The 19,405-nt window shown below is 42.3% G+C and overlaps 1 protein-coding gene across 2 annotated transcripts in view; it reads right to left on the reverse strand.

Moving 5' to 3' along the window:
• The window catches only part of LOC146813794 (cap-specific mRNA (nucleoside-2'-O-)-methyltransferase 1-like), a 664,820-nt gene that overhangs the window by 262,650 nt on the left and 382,765 nt on the right, over nucleotides 1-19,405 (reverse strand). The gene's annotated exons all lie outside the window — the stretch shown is intronic.

Here is a 19,405-nt window from a genome sequence, read left to right on the forward strand (position 1 = left end):
GAAAGGAGTAAATTGAACCCAGCTAAAGGATTGGATTTTGTATCATTCGACCATCGACAAACATTGTGACCTCGCAATCAAAGGAAACAAGCAAATCACAAAGAAACAAGAGGCGAAAAGCTAGGCGCAAGCTCAGACGCCCCAAAACCCAGAAAAGCACAATCGCGCAGGCGCTAAATGACAATACCATAGTTAACTTGTCTCCAGTGACTTTGACAAAAGCTGAAACACAACTTCTGGCTCTTGGTCTCTCTTATTGCCCGGAGAGCAATTTCAATTATGGTAAAACAAGAGTGGATATATTCAGCTACATACGAAAGCACAAACTCAAAAAATTATTCACGATAATAGAAGGAAATAACCAACAGACACAAACAGAAAGGAATGTCAACTGTGACAATACTACTGGTAACTTTCAAGCATCTGATGCACGGATGTTACTTACGCTTCATGAATTAAGTAAAGAAACTACTAATGGGCCAGACAGCCACATGACTCAAGGTTTGACACAGGAAAGATTGGAGACATTAAATGTAATTCAACCTAGTGCAGGAAGGAGTCCGTTTAGGAGCAAATCTACTTTTTATCCTATGATGCCAAAGGACGCGATTGATATTTTCCATGAGAGTCACGGAAGACATAAAACAACTGTACCACAAAGTGAATCATGTGAAAAAGACAACAAAATTTCGCGACCAACAATATGCCAATTTAATTAAGAAACTAAAAGGCAATCAAGAAATCGTAATTAACAAGTCTGACAAAGGCGGGAATATAGTCATCTGGCCCCGCAAGGATTATACTCAAGAAGCACTACGTCAACTTAATAACACAACATGTAAGAAAAAACCTCCATGACGGATTACAAAAAAGCTAAAGAATCTCTGAAGAGAGAACTACTGGCATATAAAAGACAGGGTTTGATATCCAATCAAGAATACCAGTTCATGCATAATGAATTTTCTGTGATCCCCACGATGTATTTGATTCCTAAAATACACAAGAAAGTGTCACCTACACCAGGCAGTCCTATTATCTCTGCTATAGGGGGAGTGAGTAAAAATACAAGTCGGCATGTGGATTTTTATCTTCAAAATCATGTTCGGAATCTCCCCACATACGTGAAAGACACTGGTGACTTTCTCAACAAATTGAATCAAGTGAATTGGAAGGAGGGATATTTATTAATCACATTGGACATAGCATCGCTTTATACAACCATTGCCCACCATGTAGGACTATGAACAGTCAAGCACTATTTAGACACTAAACCATTGAATTATCACAGTCACAACATCATGATAAAATGGTGTCTATTTTAACAATTTTTTCATGTTTGGTAAGGAATTGTACAAACAAAAAAGAGGAGAGTTGCCATGGGAGCCTGTTTCTCCCCCAGCTATGCATGTTTGCATGTTGGCTGGTGGGAGGAACAGGCCCTAAGGGTAACTCATGCAAATGTATTCAACACCCATGTAGCACATTGGATTCGCTATATAGATGACGTCTTTATAGTATGGAAAGGGGATCAAATAAGTGAAGAAACTTTCATTGCAGATATTAATGTCAACAATGCAAATTTTAAATTTATGTCTCACGTAAGCCATCTATGAGTCAATCTTTTAGACACTACTGTATATGTAGCAGAGGTAAAGTTACAAGCAACACTACACAGAAAACCCACATCTGGAAACTCCACGCTACAAGCCATGAGTTCACACCATAAGCATTTAATTACTAGCATTCCTTATGGTGAGCTACTAAGATTAAAAAGGATCTGTAGTACAGACGAAGAACTGCTCAAGTGCACACACGCTTCACTAGAAAGATTTAGACAAAGGGGATACAATGAGAGAATTCTAACTGAAGCTAACAGGAAAGCTTAATTGCGAACTAGAGAATCCCTGCTGAATCAGAACAACTATACAAACAACATGACTCAGATATTGGCGTCAGACGTTCAGGCCAACACAAATGAGACCACCACACCAAGACTAATTACAACTTACAGTAGACAACAGAGACAAGCGAGGGCAATAGTAAATAAAAATTGGCCCATTTTACTTACAGATGGAGTGTTGGCACCTAGTTTACCGACTATGCCAACACTCACTTTCAGACGTGCCAAATCCATGAAAACTGAGTTTGTTATAAGTAGCCCGGAAACTTTCTCCAGCATCACATGGCTGAAACCAAAACAAGGTTTTTTCAAGTGCTCATCATGTAGGGCTTGTTAATTCGGGGAAAACACAACTCATTACACAGTACCATTCAGTCCCAGTAAAAGACAAACAAAGGGTCACTTCACTTGTCGCACCAAATTCACGGTGTATGTTCTCACATGCACATGTGATCTGAATTACATTGGTAATACTAAGTTGCAGGTGCATGTGCGCATTTTACAACACTTGCGTGCCATAGTTAACAACGATGCCAACTACCCTGTTGCTCGGCACTTTAAGACAGTGCACGATAATAACCTCAACTGTCTAAAATACTTTGTAGTTGATGCCATCCCTACCCCATGACGTGGTGGCAATAGAGAGCTCATGATAAGGCAACTAGAAACACACATGATTCAACAGCAAGGCCCCAACAGATTTGAACACCACAGAGGACCTCCACAATCACCTATAGTTAGGTTTTTGTCCCTTGGTATTCTTTGGGAGTTAGTACATACACACCAGGTCTAGCGTAAACATTACAACTGTTTTCTTTTGAGAAAGAATAAGATGCTAGATAGGTTATAAGGAGATAATTACAGCCTCTGAATATCTGTTTACATTACCATCTGCTGATCATATATTTTTTATTACTAAAATATGAAACCCCCAAAATATTTTCTTAGATGTGTTTTATATTTATTTATTGTAAATATTTTCATGTACTGTATTAATATTGTATAGCGTATAGCACTTTATTTGCACATAGCTATCAGCTATTATGCATTAGTCAATTTAAGTGTTTTAGTGTATACATTATAATGTTTATAGCAAAGATCTGATGATTAAGAATATACGTACAATAGAACATGACATTTGGGAGTGCTTATCTTGAGAAATGGGCAAACCAGGACATACATTATATTATTAGATGCTGCATTTATGCAAATAGGCAATCAAGTAAAGATGGTTCCCTCTACATCATCAGAAATTATTTTTTAGATTCCCTCATTCCAGTTTTTAACATCATGTGAAATATATCGATCTGTAGTAGTTATGCATTTATGCACTTATATTCATGCGCCCTAATATGCTCTATGTTCAATAATCGAGCTGTTCCTTATTTTATCAAGTCTTACCCTATATTTATGATATTGCCGGCCGGCGCGATTTATGTTGTAAGAAATAATAATTTACTGTTTTCGCCAACTAGTAATGCATATGTGTTTTTTTAAAGTCTATTTTTTATGTCTATGGGGGATCACATATGGGTGGTACAAAACAATTTTCCGCATGTGATCAAGGCCGTTTTATCGGCTGAAACGCGCAATGACTGACTTTATGTGAGAGATAAAAATTATTTTCGCCTACTTGCAGAGGAGTTTGTGCTTTCTTCATCGCCACATGGAGGTTGAGGAAGGCAAAATAATCGAGTTGGAGAATGTGTGTATATATATATTGCACAGAAAAAGCACTGCTGGCAATACAACTCTACATGCCAGCAGTGCCCACCCCAGACACGTCATCAACAATATTCCATACGGAGAGCTTTTAAGACTCAAACGTATCTGCAGCACCGAGGAGGATCTGTCACATTGCACCACACAGGCACTGAATAGATTTAAAGCCAGAGGCTACAAAGACACCATCTTAAAACAAGCCATGGCTAAAATAAAAACGAAACCTAGAGAGGCATTGCTAGATATCAATCCCCTATCTATACAAACACCAGATTCAGTAGCTAATGATATGGAAGGCACTCCTAGGTTTGTGACTACTTTCAATCGTCAAGAAAGGAAAATCAGATCCATCTTGACAAATAGCTGGCCAATACTTTTGACTGATGGGGTTTTAGCCCCCAGATTACCAACAGCACCCACTATTACTTATAGAAAGGGACCTTCCATGAGGTCACAAATCACGAAAAGTTTTCCGGAATTAAGCAAAGACTTAACGTGGTTGCAACCCCGGCCGGGGTTTGTTAGATGTTCCAGCTGCAGGGCCTGCAAGTTCGGAATAAATACTACGCAATATGCTACCCCCTTCAGCCCAGATATGATCAAAATTAGGGGCACTTATAATTGCAAGACCGAGTATGCAGTTTATGTTCTGACATGCACCTGCGGCCTAAGATATGTGGGCAGCACGAAGCTTCAGGTGCATGTCAGAATTCTCCAACATCTTCGAGCTATCGTCAACAACGATACTTCATACCCTGTGGCCAGGCATTTCAAAACAGTCCACAGTAACAACCTACAATGCCTTAGCTATTATGTGATCGGAGCAATCCCTAAATTACATAGAGGTGGGGACAGAGATAAATTGTTGAGAAAGCTGGAATCAAAATTTATTTTAGAATTGGACAGCAAGTTCCCCAACGGGTTGAACACTACGGAGGATTTATATCATTTTTTATGAAATGACACTGAGCAATAAATTACAGACAACATACTATTAGCTGCATTTTTTACATGTAGCTGCTTCCCTATGACATTGCCAATTTTTGCTAAGAAAATGTTTTTTATTCTATCTTTAGAATTTGGTATTGATACATTAAATATTAGTGGTACACTTCTTGGGTATAATAATTTTTTTCACTCGTTTCATTCAGTTTTTCACGTTCGATGCATTTTAAAACGATTTAGACATGGTTAATTAAGACATGGTTCAACAATTTCAACATTCAATAAGACATTTTTTTATGTTGGGATCAACATTTAAAAATAGGATTACATATTTTGAAGACACATACCAGACTTATGAGCATTCATGCCAATTATTTTACATCAAAATGAGTGACAAAGGACAACATTAGATTATGTGACGAATTTTATTCATTACTTGCGTTATTTGCACATCTATCTGGCAAATTGATTATATGAAATGTACTTATATTACAATAACATAAATTGCACGGCGTAATTTGCACATATTGCAACTGCTTTATTTTGCACATAGTTATTAGCAGAGTTTGCACATATTTAAGCATTGATTTGTCACATATGTTTTGTGTTCATGAATCGCCTTTTGATACAGTCTATTCCACCTAGCTAGCATCTCATAATGAGTTTCCGCATTTATGCCGCATATTTCTCTATTCTGATATTTGCTTAGCTTACAGGTATGTGTTTTAGATCTTCACATTCGATGTTTCAAAATTAACTTTTTGTTTTGAGTAGAAGAAAGACTGAACCATGTTATTGCATTAAGGCACTCAGTAGCTTGTCTATGTTGATTATCCCACGTGGTGCACACACAGCAGATTTAAAAAAATGGCAATACCGGCACTGACCATCTGTGAGCAAGGGCAACCGCCCGAAACGCGTCAGATTTTGTGCATTATCGACAAATAAATAACATCTTGCCTTATTCCTGGGATTCGTGGTGTCTCTGTTCGCCAAGTTGGAGGTGCAGCGTCATCGAGGTTGTTGAATATATATATATATATATATATATATATATATATATATAATGAGCCTAATAAGGTCACCTACGTGTTTGCAATAAAAATGTCTTGAGAAAGAGCACCAATGCACACATACTAGGAATCATTAATTATAAGAGAAAGCAACCTACCTATTATCCTATTTCTCTTCCCAGGAAGTCCGCATTAAAGTCAAATGCAAAGCATTGTTCAACACACGCACAGGAACCTGGAGCATTTTAATATATACATATATGTAATACTTGCATAAAGTTTTCCGTAGAAAGGAAAGTTTAAAATGACCAGACCATACTGGCTAGCTATCAAGAGGCTAAAAATAGCAACACTGAATTTCTTTTCCATTAAAAAAAAAAAAGAAATAATTATATCAGTCACTGCAATAGTCATAGTACTATGTGATGAGAAACATCTGTCAAACTTTTTTTGAAAGGGAAATGAAACACAATATTACCAGATAGACTGCACTATACATGAGAGTAAACACTGCCACTGCGCCTCTAGGGGTCTCAACGTTCCTCCCGAGTCCAATCAAGCCCTAAGGTGGCAGATACGTCAGGTCATTTTTTTACGGGATCAAGAGGACCCTGGGTATATGGAAAACGATGTGCTATCTCTTGACCGGGGCAGTGGAAACGCTGCTTATGACTTTGATGAGGATGCCCCTGAAAAAGAACCAGTATTACAGGAACTAGTGTTACAGAAAAAATACTTCTCTTCCAGGGGCTCCTCATCAATAGTCCTAAACACTGAATAGAAAACCAAGTCCATACCACTATAAAAAGCAGACAAGAACAGATAGTATCAACCATCATTTGAACAAATTTCTCAGAAAGGCCTGTGAATTGGCTCAGACCAAAAAGTCTTGAAGGACAGACTGTGCAAAATGCCCCCGTCGAAGGATCCGAATGTCGAGGCAATAGTGCTTTGTGGATGTACGTACTGACATAGCCACCTTACAAATGTCCAAGACAAACAATCTGCATGGCAATGCATTGGTAGCAGCTTAGGCCCTGGTGATATGAGCCCACAAGCCTTCTTGGGCCTGCATCTTCAGCAGTGCAGAGAAGATCTTTATGCAGAGAGCAATCCATCGAGAGATGGGTTGTTTTTGTGCTGCCTTGCCCGTCTTTGTTCCTAAAAGCCCGAAAAAGAGATCATTCTCCACTCAATATTCTTAGGTGCAATTGATATAAAAGCTTGCTGCTGTTATAGGACCTAAATGATAGTTTATGCAAAAGTTGGTCGCACACTGCTCGTCACACCAGCAAGTTGCCCCAAGGGACTGTGGTAGATGTAGTGGCGACGGCGGGTACGCCTGTGCCACGATGTATAGAGAACAGTATGTGTTTGCGTTAGCCATTCCTGGACACGTGTTTCGAGGTAGTTGCCTCTCGTCAGCAGGGAGCAGGTCAGTGTAAAGGGGTGCCGCGTGGACTGCCAAAATGTAATTAAAACAGGTCAAGTACCTCTCATGGCGCGCAGGTGCAGATCCAAGGCTCGTCAGCCCGTTGGCTCAAGGGAGCCGTAATAAATTATGCAAAAGTTGGTCGCACACTGCTCGTCACACCAGCAAGTTGCCCCAAGGGACTGTGGTAGATGTAGTGGCGACGGCGGGTACGCCTGTGCCACGATGTATAGAGAACAGTATGTGTTTGCGTTAGCCATCCCTGGACACGTGTTTCGAGGTAGTTGCCTCTCGTCAGCAGGGAGCAGGTCAGTGTAAAGGGGTGCCGCGTGGACTGCCAAAATGTAATTAAAACAGGTCAAGTACCTCTCATGGCGCGCAGGTGCAGATCCAAGGCTCGTCAGCCCGTTGGCTCAAGGGAGCCGTAATAAATTATGCAAAAGTTGGTCGCACACTGCTCGTCACACCAGCAAGTTGCCCCAAGGGACTGTGGTAGATGTAGTGGCGACGGCGGGTACGCCTGTGCCACGATGTATAGAGAACAGTATGTGTTTGCGTTAGCCATCCCTGGACACGTGTTTCGAGGTAGTTGCCTCTCGTCAGCAGGGAGCAGGTCAGTGTAAAGGGGTGCCGCGTGGACTGCCAAAATGTAATTAAAACAGGTCAAGTACCTCTCATGGCGCGCAGGTGCAGATCCAAGGCTCGTCAGCCCGTAGGCTCAAGGGAGCCGTAATAAATTATGCAAAAGTTGGTCGCACACTGCTCGTCACACCAGCAAGTTGCCCCAAGGGACTGTGGTAGATGTAGTGGCGACGGCGGGTACGCCTGTGCCACGATGTATAGAGAACAGTATGTGTTTGCGTTAGCCATCCCTGGACACGTGTTTCGAGGTAGTTGCCTCTCGTCAGCAGGGAGCAGGTCAGTGTAAAGGGGTGCCGCGTGGACTGCCAAAATGTAATTAAAACAGGTCAAGTACCTCTCATGGCGCGCAGGTGCAGATCCAAGGCTCGTCAGCCCGTTGGCTCAAGGGAGCCGTAATAAATTATGCAAAAGTTGGTCGCACACTGCTCGTCACACCAGCAAGTTGCCCCAAGGGACTGTGGTAGATGTAGTGGCGACGGCGGGTACGCCTGTGCCACGATGTATAGAGAACAGTATGTGTTTGCGTTAGCCATCCCTGGACACATACTGTTCTTTTTACACATCGTGGCATAGGCGTACCCGCCGTCGCCACTACATTTACCACAGTCCTTTGGGGCAACTTGCTGGTGTGACGAGCAGTGTGCGACCAACTTTTGCATAATTTATTACGGCTCCCTTGAGCCAACGGGCTGACGAGCCTTGGATCTGCACCTGCGCGCCATGAGAGGTACTTGACCTGTTTTAATTACATTTTGGCAGTCCACACGGCACCCCTTTACACTGACCTGCTCCCTGCTGACGAGAGGCAACTACCTCGAAACACGTGTCCAGGGATGGCTAACGCAACACATACTGTTCTTTTTACACATCGTGGCATAGGCGTACCCGCCGTCGCCACTACATTTACCACAGTCCTTTGGGGCAACTTGCTGGTGTGACGAGCAGTGTGCGACCAACTTTTGCATAATTTATTACGGCTCCCTTGAGCCAACGGGCTGACGAGCCTTGGATCTGCACCTGCGCGCCATGAGAGGTACTTGACCTGTTTTAATTACATTTTGGCAGTCCACACGGCACCCCTTTACACTGACCTGCTCCCTGCTGACGAGAGGCAACTACCTCGAAACACGTGTCCAGGGATGGCTAACGCAACACATACTGTTCTTTTTACACATCGTGGCATAGGCGTACCCGCCGTCGCCACTACATTTACCACAGTCCTTTGGGGCAACTTGCTGGTGTGACGAGCAGTGTGCGACCAACTTTTGCATAATTTATTACGGCTCCCTTGAGCCAACGGGCTGACGAGCCTTGGATCTGCACCTGCGCGCCATGAGAGGTACTTGACCTGTTTTAATTACATTTTGGCAGTCCACACGGCACCCCTTTACACTGACCTGCTCCCTGCTGACGAGAGGCAACTACCTCGAAACACGTGTCCAGGGATGGCTAACGCAACACATACTGTTCTTTTTACACATCGTGGCATAGGCGTACCCGCCGTCGCCACTACATTTACCACAGTCCTTTGGGGCAACTTGCTGGTGTGACGAGCAGTGTGCGACCAACTTTTGCATAATTTATTACGGCTCCCTTGAGCCAACGGGCTGACGAGCCTTGGATCTGCACCTGCGCGCCATGAGAGGTACTTGACCTGTTTTAATTACATTTTGGCAGTCCACACGGCACCCCTTTACACTGACCTGCTCCCTGCTGACGAGAGGCAACTACCTCGAAACACGTGTCCAGGGATGGCTAACGCAACACATACTGTTCTTTTTACACATCGTGGCATAGGCGTACCCGCCGTCGCCACTACATTTACCACAGTCCTTTGGGGCAACTTGCTGGTGTGACGAGCAGTGTGCGACCAACTTTTGCATGACCTAAATGATAGTGTCTCTCTGCCCGCTTAAGAATGCCAGAAGGGTAACAGCTTGTCCGACATGAAATGGAGTGACCACTTTCAGTAGAAAGGAACCTCGGGTCCACAACAGTAACTTATATGGAAAAAAACATTCTACAAGGTGTAGCTTGCTCACCCCATCTACCCAATGTTATGGCAATGAGAAAGACCACCATTAACATCAGAAGTCTATAAAGGACAACTGTTCATCGCATCATCAAGTAAATGAGGACTAAATTCAAGTCCTGCTGCAATAGCAGAAAGGGATCTGACAGAAACAAATGTTGGAAATCTTTCAAAAATGTCAGCACAACAGTTGACTTTAATAACAAAGGCTGATCCGGTAATCACCAAAAATCTGGAAGAGCCAGTTAGTAGCCCTTAGCAAGTCCTTGCTTGGCCAGGGACAGAACGAACAACAAAAATTCAGACAACTTCACTTGTAATGGGTCAATGTGTTGGGTCCTGCACCAATCCACAAATTTGTCTCAACAACTGGCATACACTGATTTTGTGGAGAACGCTTCAGTGAAATGATGGCCTCAGAGGTAAGGTCGAAGGAGATAAACACCTGTCGCTTAATCTCTATGTATGGATATGCGGCTTGTGAAGGCCGCGTGTAATACCCTGCCCTGCTGCTCGACAGAAGATCCACCCGAAGCAACAGCTTGGTAGGAGGACAGAGTTCCGAGTACCACACTCTTCTGGCTCACCACTCTTCTGTTGCCACTAGAATGACTGGGCCAGGTTGTTCCTGAGTCCTGAGCTCCACTATAGATGGAAGACGTCTCTAAGGGACAAGATTTGGAAATTCAATGTGCAAAAGTGCTGGCACTGCTTGTTCTCAACGGTGACCAAAAGATCTCCAGATTTCTGGAAGACGCCCTGCGCCACCTTTGCATCCAACTGTCATTTTTGATCCTCTAAACATCTGAGGATGAGTTTGTGTGCCCTGGCCTTTAAAGATCTCATCAGATAGTTTACTACCAAAGAAATTCCTTGGCAGTACAGCCACTTCCAGAGGCAGAGAGCCTTCTGAGACAGAGCCCAAGACTCGACCCAGTCCTGAGCACCTCCACCAGCCTTCCTCCGATGGTGGTCAGGAAAGTCTTTGACGCTAAGGCAATTGCCCTCAACTTCAACAAACTCATGTCGAGTCATGTCTCTGATGCCAACCAGAGGCCTCTGATCTCCACCTTTCCTTGATGGTCTTGCCAACCCAGAAGCAATGCATCTGTAAACACCGTCAGCTTTTTGTGGGGTAAGGAGAGGGGCGTGTAACTGACCCAATCGCTGTCCAGTAGCCACTACTGCTGAACCTTTGTAGTATCCTCTGAAATCAGGATACAGTCTAACAGATTCCCCTGATGTTGTGCCTAATTGGACTTAATGTTCCACTGCATAGCCTGTATGTGCCACCTGTTACGTTTTACCAGCATGATGCAGGAGGCTAACCACCCACCCAGCCCCCAACTCTTCGCCCAGGAGCCTCAGTCATCAACATTGAGATCCAGGAAAGAGGCTGAAACATCAGGATCATAGCCTGAATGCACTAAACCTCTTCTCAGGATGGCTGCCTGGGTCAGCGTTAACTTGTTCTGCTACCCGACAGCTGATTACATTTATTTTCTAGACAGTGTTTTCTCTCTAACAAATGGTATTGTTTTTTTGAGCAGATGCATCAAGATACAGTAGATCAACAGTGCAACAGGGGCGCCTTGTTCCCCGACCACCCACGTCATGCAGGTATGCATAGATTAGGCTTTTCTGCCTCCTCAGACGTGCTGCCACCAGTAACATGAGCTCCAAGAAGATAGAGGTGCCGACTTTAGGTGAAAGAGAGGACCCTGAATGGATAAAGGGTGTTGCCTACAATACATCTGACTAATTTGTTATGCTTTTAAATGAGGGATATATGAAAATAGGAATCTTGAAAATCTATGCCCCTGATCCATTTGTTTGTTAATCTGATGCCTAGAATGGGTCTAGACTGTGTGTGTGCCTTTCTTCTGAACCAGAAAGTAACCGGAACAGATTTTCATCCCTTTTTGGTTTCGTAGAACCTCCTCCACTGTTTGCTTTTGCAGCAACGTATTTACATCTACTCCGACCAATTGCTGAGGTAGGTAAGAATTTTTCAGTGGTACCACCTGGGTAGGTGCGTGAAGGATTACCTAACATGTTTAAATGCTCACTATTGACTGAAGACAGAACATACAGTTATCGTTCCCACTACAAGGACGAATTGTCCACTGTTGGGCATACCATTGGTCAATCGGGTTTTACTTTTTGTTTCTGTTTCTGTATGGAGAGCCAATATCATTAACCAAGACGAAAGCCGACATTTCCTTTTTGCATTACATTTTCTGATGCATTGGAATCTGGAGCAGCCAAGATGAGGGACCATTCTACCAGGTTAAGAAGGTACCACACACATGGAACTTTAATCAAAATAATGCAGCAAGACATCTGAAGCAAACAGGTCATTATGCAATCTTGCGGCTTCCCTTCAGATTGCTCAAGTTCGGTTAAGGTCATATAGTATTTCGGTTGTCATGTGATGTTAAACGAAGGATTGCATCTGTGGATTATTTTGTATGGAAGTTCAGCAGATTACAGTCTGGACTTTCTACAGTAAACCACTCTGCACTAACCTGAGACAATGGTATTTGAGGCTTGCTAAACTTCTTCATTTGCCTACATACACTGAGAGCTTTTAAGTGGCGGTTCTTTCTCGATATCCGTAAGCCTTAATAACTCTATTCTTCACTCAATCCAAAACCATGATTAACTCGTTTACCATTTACCTGCAGCATGTACTTCTCTCTGCCTCACTTTCATTCCATTCTCTTGGGATTTCCATTCTTTTGGGCGAGGAAGGGAGGCAAGGGACGTTTAGTGATCTAATTTATAACACACATATATACGACCTACACCCCATGTCAAAAAAGGTGCAGTGAGCAATCTACCAATTGCAACGGAGTCTGCAATAGAAATGAATCTGAAATGTAAGGACAATGATACTTACCAGTATGCATCTGTACTTGACATGTAGAGCTGTAGAATCATATGCTTTTGCATAGATCGCCATCTAGTGTTGGGCCTGGATGTTTGCACTTTGCTTTTCTTCGAAGAACTCTTTTCAGTCACGAGGTAGGTGACTCCTCCCTTAGGTCAACGTGCGCATGAGCATCGACACCATTGTTAGATTGTTTTCCCGCAGCGGGTGATAATGGAGTCAGAAAGAGTAGTTAGAAGGAGATGTCCATGAATGTATGTATCTAAGTAAGCTGTAACTGCAACAGGTATAGGTACCCGGGGAGGCAGATGGGCGCATATGATTCCACAGCTCTACATGCCAAGAACAGATGCCTTGAACATTCATTTTAGGCAGAAACATGTTGACCGCCTTTGAGTGAAATCGGTCTTCTATTTTTTTGACCTTCACTCTTTTTTTAATATTTCTAATTAGCAAAATCAATAAATTTACTTTTTTGACTTAATTGGAAATTTTTAAATTCACTTTCACCTCATGAACCCCGCTCCGCAGTAACCTGGCGTTGCAGCACACTGGGATGGCATTCGGCCATACCCAGTGGAGCCCGATGATGAAGCATGTCACCAACCAGGTTGGCGAGTGAGGGCTTTATACATAACCTGTATTATCTTTGTAAGTTCTTGTTTCTCTCAACAACATACATGTTTGATTTGAGCCTGCAAACCTACACTTTGTTTTCTCTCTTTATATTTTTACATTCCTAATTTTTGTTTATGACTTTTTTCTAATTTTGTATGTCTCACGCTACTTTGCACTACTTGCACTCCTTCCTACATTTTATAATCAGCACTCATATATACTATAGTAGATGCCAATTGATATTTACATTATGGCACGTATTAGATGTCGAATTTGGTTTACATCCTTTGTAGTATTGTGCTGGCCCGTGTTCTTTAGGGCCTGCGCACTACGTTTAAATTGGAAGGATTGGTAATTGGTTTCGGTTTGAAATTTTGGGAGCTTCTTGCTCTAGTTTTATATTTGTTAGGCCTTGTTGGTTTTTCTTCGTTTACGACTTTTCTTACTATTCCATCATGGCGCTTACTGGTGGTGCCCTCCGCTACCCACGCAGTCCGTTTTCTAATGGGGCCTTATATTCCCATTCCAAGATGGCGCGTGCTATAGACGCCAACGCTATCACGAGAGGTCTGGATTGAGGACCCGGCTAGGTCGCCAGCAGGTAAGCGCTGCACTGTTGTTTCACTACCTGTGGATTTTGACCTAAAGCGATTTATTTTAGTTATATATCTTTTGAGTTTACGGATTGTACATTTAAAATTTCCTGGCCTTTTTGTCAATAGCGGCTTGCTACAAGAGGATAGGATATTGTAAGGTTAGTGTAGTTGTTTTGTTCACCAGTAACGTGAGTCCCAGCTTTGTTTGTACTGTAGATAGGATTTTCTTACTCGTTCTTTACTCACTTAATTGAGCTTCGGATGAACTTGACTTCGGTTTAGCTGTTTGCCTACTTATATTGTAGGTTTTTTCTTCTTTCTTTTTTTCGTTTATTGTAGACAATTGAGATATATGTGATGTATATTTAGTATTACTGCCACCTACTCACTTGGCTTCTAAGTTGTTCTTCCATTTACGCTGTTATCTTCCCTTTTTGCCGTGTACCATTGTAGGTTAAGTTTTAACTTTTTGTATTTTAGGAAGCATGGTTAATATATTAACCTGATTACTCCAAAGAGATTTTTTGAGATTTCCCAGATTGGACCGCTTGAATGACAGTGTACCATTATGTTAGGTATGTCCGTTTAATATACTAACTACTCGTTGTGATGCCGGTCATTTTCTCGTAACTTAACATAGGTTAGGTAACTTTAGCTTTCTCTCCACTACTTTAGAAATCTAGAACCTGGAAATACGACCGTGTTATTTTTATCAAGGTTTATAAATAATCATTTAACTGACAATCTGTAGCTATGGATAAGCTCTATTTTCTTAACACTGTACTTTCTTCTTAGGATCACAGATGTTGCGCTCTAGCGTCCTTTGAATTGTACTCTTATGCATTATAATATTTGATGGTTTTTTGGTAAGTGCATCTTACCACTACAGGATTATGTTTAGATTGCATGGCTTTTACTTTTATTATGGCTGATTTGGTTTATTCACGTTATGCTAGTTTCTTTCCTTTGATTTTCACAAGCTTTTCTGAGTGCACACGTTCTTATTACTAACATATTATATATCATTGCGACTTACCTTTCAGGTTTTTTCTTTTTTCTTTTGCTTCCTTTGTATTTTCACATATGTTACGTTGGGATATACTATATATATACACATATACATTCTACTTATATTTTTTTCTTCTCACATTTTTCTTCCGCGGTGTGGTTCCCTTTTTTCCGAATATTAGGTATTTTTCATTTATACTTCGGTGACACTTATAATTTTACTTTCTCCTTTTCTGATTAGTTTGTCCTTTTCAACTTATGGAATATTAATGAAGAGGTTGTTTCACCACTTTTTCAGATGTATGGGACTAACTAATGTTTAATCAATAACATGGAATTTTTGTATTCAATTTAGAAACATGTTGCCAATTTAGTTATTTCTTTTGCCTCTAGCCCTGATGAAGTCCATGACTCATAACTGTCAAGACGAAACACGTGAGGCTTGGCCTGATGGCATACAGTGAAGATTGTACTTCGGAATAAAGACAAGACATGAACAACTTGCATTAAAAAAGGACTACTTTATTGAACTGTAATTTGGACTTTGATTCGTGCTCTACCACTGAACCACTTTGCTCGGTTTTCAATTTTGGTTTCTGCGACTACAGCCAAGAATTTGTGAAAACCTCGAGAGCCGTCATGACTGTGACCGTAGGACCTTGAACTGATAATGTTGGCCTGCTACCACAAACCAGAGGTATTTGCGGTGGGCAGGGTGTATTAGTATATGGAAATAAGCGTCCTTTAGCTCCAGAGCGGATAGAAAGTCGCCTTATTGAAGGAGAGGAAGTACTTGCTGGAGTGTTACCGTGTGAAAATGGTCTGACTGAATGTATAGATTCAGTTCCCTGAGGTCCAATATGAGTCTGAGAGAGCCATCCTTTTTGGGAATCAGAAAGTATAGTGAGTACACTCCTGTTCCCTGATATTGCAAAGGGACTAGTTCTATTACACTGTTTTGCAATAACGAAACAACTTTCTTGTGAAATGAGGTGTGACCTTGGAGGAATATTGGGTGGAGTGCTTGTAAGTTCCAGGCAATAACCCGATTGCATAATTTGGAGAACCCATTTGTCGGATGTAACTGTATTCCCAATGGGTAGAAATTGTGAGAGACGTCCCCCGACAGGAGTGGAATGATCGGGGGTATGGGAAATAAGTAATTGTTTATTGCTGTTGGAGGGTGAGGTGAGTGGAGAATTACCTTTGCCTCTTCCCCTGTTTGAGACAGTGGCTCTGTATGGAATATGCTACTTACCAGTATGCATCTGTTCTTGGCATGTAGAGCTGCAGAGCCACACACTTAGGATAAGATCGCCATCTGGTGCTGGGCTCGGATGCTTGCAGGTTGTTGTCTTCGGAAGAAGTCTCTGGTCACGAGATAGGTGACTCCTCCCTTGGACTACAGTGCGCATGGGCATCCACTACATCCTCAGATTGTTTTTCGCCATGATGGGAAATGATGGAGTATGTAAAAATAAAGAAAAGGATGTCCATGTGTAATGTCTAATTAAGACAATGCTGGAACAGATACAGGTCCCGGGGAGGTGGGTGGGCGTGTGTGGCTCTGCAGCTCTACATGCCAAAAACAGATGCATACTGGTAAGTAGCATATTACGTTCGAGGCATATGAGCTGCAGATCACACACTTAGGATAGACTATACAGACTATACAGCAGTGTCTCCCCTAGCGGCGGTCACCTGTATCCGTTGCAGCAGTTTGGAATAAAGTTTTAAGGACAGCCTGACCCACAGAAGCTTGTTGTTTTGCTTGCACATCAACACAGTAATGTTTAGTGAAGGTGTGTGTTGTAGACCATGTGGCTGCCTTACAAATATCTTCTAAGGGAATGTTTCCTAAGAATGCCATGGAAGCCCCTATTTTGCATGTGGAGTGCGCTCTAGGGGGAACTGTTAGAGTGCGTTTGGCTTTTTGATAACATATTTGGATACATTTAACTATCCACCTGGCTATCCCTGATTTGGAAATGGGGTTGCCTTTATGTGGTGGAGAGAAAGCAACAAACAATTGTTTGGTTTTGCGGAAAGATTTGGTTCTGTCAATGTAATAAAGCAGGGATCTTTTAACGTCTAAGGTATGAAGAGCTCTTTCAGCTACGGAGTCCTGATTTGGGAAGAACACCGGTACCTCGACTGATTGGTTAAGATGGAATGGAGAAATGACCTATGGCAGGAATTTTGGATTTGTTCTAAGAACCACTTTGTTACGATGTAGTTGTAGGAATGGTTCTTGTATGGTTAAAGCCTGGATCTCACTTACCCTTCTAAGGGATGTGATAGCAATAAGGAAAGCTACTTTCCATGTAAGGAATTGTAGTTCACATTTATGCAGAGGTTCAAATGGGGGACCCATGAGCCTTGTAAGAACAATGTTTAGATTCCACACTGGAGAGGGTGGTAATCTTGGAGGAATAATCCTTTTAAGACCTTCCATGAAGGTTTTGATCGCAGGCACTCTAAAAAGTGTTGTCGATTTTGTAAGTAGGCAGCTAATGCTGCTAGGTGGAGACGTATGGATGAGTACGCTAAATTACATCTTTGCAAGTGTAGTAAGTAGCAAATTATGTTCTGGATGGATGCATCTAGTGGGCGTATATCATTGTTATTGCAGTAAATGGCAAATCTTTTCCATTTTGCAGCGTAACAGGCTCTAGTGGTAGGTCGTCTGGCCTCTTTTATAATATTCATGCAGTCTGGAGGTAGGTTGAGGTAACCGAACTCTAAGACTTCAGGAGCCAGATCGCTAGGTTCAGTTGATGGGGATCTGGGTGTCGGATTTCTCCATGGTTCTGTGTTAATAGGGACGGGGAGAGGCGCAGTTTTTGGTGTGGAACTACAGAGAGTTCCAGAAGTGTTGTGAACCAGGGCTGGCGTGCCCATGTGGGAGCTACTAGTATGAGCTTGAGAGACTGTTGCCTGAGTTTGCGTACCACAAATGGAATGAGTGGGAGAGGCGGAAAAGCGTACGCAAATCTGCCTGACCAGTTCATCCATATTGCATTGCCCTTCGACTGTGGGTGGGGAAACCTGGCGGCGAAGGTTGGGCATTTTGCGTTTTCGTGTATGGCGAACAGGTCTATGTCTGGTTGGCCCCATATTTGGAAGAATAGGAGTAGGACTTGTGGGTGTAATTCCCATTTGTGGATCTGTTGGGTTTGTCGACTCAACAAGTCGGCAATCTGATTGTGAACTCCTGGAAGGTGTTCTGCTAGCAGGTAGATATTCTGGGGAATTGCCCATCTCCAAATGTTCTGTGAGAGCTGGGACAGCTGGAGAGAATGTGTGCCCCCCTGTTTTTGTATATAATACATGGCTGTCATGTTGTCTGTCCGGATGAGGACAGTTTTGTTTTTGAGATGTAATTGGAAAGATTTTAATGCTAGGAACACTGCTAGTAGTTCCAGGTAATGATATGGAGCACTTTTTGTTGAGTGGTCCATTTGGTGTGTCCTAGGAGATGGGCTCCCCACCCTGTGAGGGATGCGTCGGTTGTCAGCACTATCTGTGGAAGAGGTTTTAAGAACGAGACTCTCGCTGGATACCAAGCTTTGTCCTCAATATCTTCTGAGTTGGATATTATCTACAGGTATCTAACGAATCCGTTCATGCTCCCACCTTTTTTTTATATGTTTTCTGATTTGCGCCATGGTGGTGCAACTATTGATTCTCTCTCTCTTATTTTTCTATTGCACAGTGGCTTTGGAGTGTTATTTTACTTTGGGTGTTTTCTGAGACGTATGGCTTTCTTCTTTTTTTTCCCCTTCTTATATTTTTTTCACATTTGATGTGATATGTGGTTTGTTTCTTTTCACGTGGTGAATTGAGGTGATTATATTGTGATGTTTTTCCTCTATGATTTTGCTGTTAACGATACTTTTTTTAATATAACGAACGCATGTACAATGATGTCCTTGGTCATGATTATGTCCTTGCTGGGTCTTCCCCTTTTCGTGAGGGTTGTACGCAAGATTAGGGTTTTGGTGCTGGTTTATGAATATTTGCTTGTGATTTAAGACTTTGAGTTTAGTCATGATTTTATATCTTTCCAGCCCTGAAGATTCAGAGTTTCTTTTCCCTCTGATGAAACACGTGTCGGCTGGTCGTTTATGCTCAACATATTAAAGAAGAATTGATATCTACGTTGGATTCATCTTGTCTTTTTCGCAAAATATGATTTTACCATGTGTGATATAATTTGTGTGCACTGTTCTATATCAGTGTCCATCTCCAAATGTTCTGTGCGAGCTGGGACAGCTGGAGAGAATGTGTGCCCCCCTGTTTTTGTATATAATACATGGCTGTCATGTTGTCTGTCCGGATGAGGACAGTTTTGTTTTTGAGATGTAATTGGAAAGATTTTAATGCTAGGAACACTGCTAGCAGTTCCAGGTAATTGATATGGAGCACTTTTTGTTGAGTGGTCCATTTGGTGTGTCCTAGGAGATGGGCTCCCCACCCTGTGAGGGATGCGTCGGTTGTCAGCACTATCTGTGGAAGAGGTTTTAAGAACGGCCGTCCTTTGGACAGGTTTATGGTGTTCCACCATTTTAGCGAGCGATGTGAGCGGCTGTCCACTAACATCA

Source organism: Triturus cristatus, chromosome 6 (assembly GCF_964204655.1).
Source record: "Triturus cristatus chromosome 6, aTriCri1.1, whole genome shotgun sequence".
Classification (NCBI taxonomy): Eukaryota; Metazoa; Chordata; class Amphibia; order Caudata; family Salamandridae; genus Triturus; species Triturus cristatus.